The 1,951-nt window shown below is 34.0% G+C and overlaps 1 non-coding gene across 1 annotated transcript; it reads left to right on the forward strand.

The window, feature by feature from the left end:
- The first annotated feature begins 374 nt into the window (after positions 1-374).
- Positions 375-481, forward strand: LOC128040223 (small nucleolar RNA R71). Its single transcript, XR_008194881.1, has one exon. It is a non-coding gene; the product is annotated as a small nucleolar RNA R71 (small nucleolar RNA).
- Positions 482-1,951: the final 1,470 nt, after the last annotated feature.

Consider the following 1,951-nt stretch of genomic DNA (forward strand, 5'->3'; position numbering starts at 1 on the left):
GGGTTTGATGGACATTCTTCGAACAAATGTCCTTCCTCACGATAAACACAGGCTACATTTTCAAATTGATTCAGTGGCTTGCTGCAAAATTATTACACCCATTAGTGGTAAGATTTTTTAACATTGAGGATATTGACGATACTTGAGATACGAGTGAAGTAAGAGCGTCTACTTCATGTATTCCAGTGACTCGTCTTTCTGATGTTTCTCAATTGGTTGGCCATTGATAATTGTTACTGGCAATCCTCTCAATGATTTCATAAACCTTATTATAAGACTTAGAAAGGAGAGCACCATTAGCAGAAGCGTCCACTACCATCCTTATGTGAGCATTGAGACCATTATAAAATGTCTCAAGTTGTATGCAATGTGGGATTCCGTGACGAGGGCACTTCCGTAATAATTCTTGGTACCTTTCCCATGCCTCATACAATGACTCATCATCTATTTGTTGGAAAGCAATGATCTCATTCCTCAACTTAGCATTCTTGCTAGGCGAGAAATACTTCATAAGGAATTTTTCTGCTAACTCTTGTCATGTTGAAATTGAGTTTGGTGGAAATGAATTCAACCAAGCTCGAGCTCTGTCCCTTAGTGAATATAGGAACAGCTTCAATCGTAATGCATCTTCGGGTACTCCGACTAACTTGGAAGAATCGCTCACCTCCATAAACAGTCTTAAGTGCATGTGAGAATCTTCGGTAGGCATTCAACTGAATTGACCCACTCTTTGACTAGAACATGACTGGCTTCAACTTGTACTATTGTGCCTCAATTTTGGGTTTCCTAATACCCGGATTAAGATCCTGAAATACTGGCACGGCATACTATCTCAAAGCTCTATCCTTATCATCAACAATTAGGATAGGATTTTGAGCAAGATTTGCTCCATTTCATTGATTCAAATTTTCGAAGTTCATCTCTTCAGTCCTTCTCTGACTTGCTTGTCTTTTTCGCTGTCGAAAAGTTCGTTCAGTCTTAGGGTCTACAGGGAGTAAATCGATGATTCAGTCAATACTCATAAACACTTGAAATAATCACAGAAAAATTAACTAATTTAAAATTTGAACAGAAAAATAAAGCAAAATGCAAAACTAACAACTTCACAAATAATGACTTTCTTTTTAAAACACAGTCACCAGCAACGGCGCCAAAAGCTTGGAACGATGGAAATGTGCAAGTGTACAAAATCATAACAAGTAATAAAATGACACGTAAATGTTGAGTTATCGTACCCACAAGGACTGTGAAAAGAATTATTTATGAATGTTATTTAAAACAATTTGGTGAAGAAAAATAATTTGTTTGAAGAGGGTGATTAAAAACTAAGATTTTAATCTAAGTGAACTAAATAAATAAACTTCAAATGCATGATTTCAAAATACGATTTTAATCAAGATGATATAATTGTGTTAGATTAATTACATTTCTTAACTTAGAGTTATTAAACTCATATTTATATTGTTACGAATAAGTTTACGGAAACTCGGTAATTTGCTAACTTATGAACATACTCACCTATCAAAATCCATTTATCTCTTGACTATATCCCTATGTCAATTCAACCGATTAAACAAATCTTAATAGGCAAATATGTTATTGCACATACATACTTATTAAATCGAAACAATCTCTTGTACATATCCCTATGTCAATTCAAACAATTAACTCGATTTAATAAGCACATAAAAGACTATGTGAGGTAACAAAGTATCCTTACCTTGAAATAGTTTAATCACTATAATCTTGCAAGTTATGGAGGCAAATGTATCATCAGATACCATTGCTAATCTAACCCTCAGCTACCTTAGATGATTAAACATACACTGATTAAGTACTCTGTCCATTAATTATAATTTCAATCCGTTTAAATAATTAATCCATTAGTTACCTAACAATTGTAATGCAAGAATAACTTAGTCATGATTTTACTTAATCAAGCATCTTACCG

This window comes from Gossypium raimondii, chromosome 3 (genome assembly GCF_025698545.1).
Source record: "Gossypium raimondii isolate GPD5lz chromosome 3, ASM2569854v1, whole genome shotgun sequence".
NCBI lineage: Eukaryota > Viridiplantae > Streptophyta > Magnoliopsida > Malvales > Malvaceae > Gossypium > Gossypium raimondii.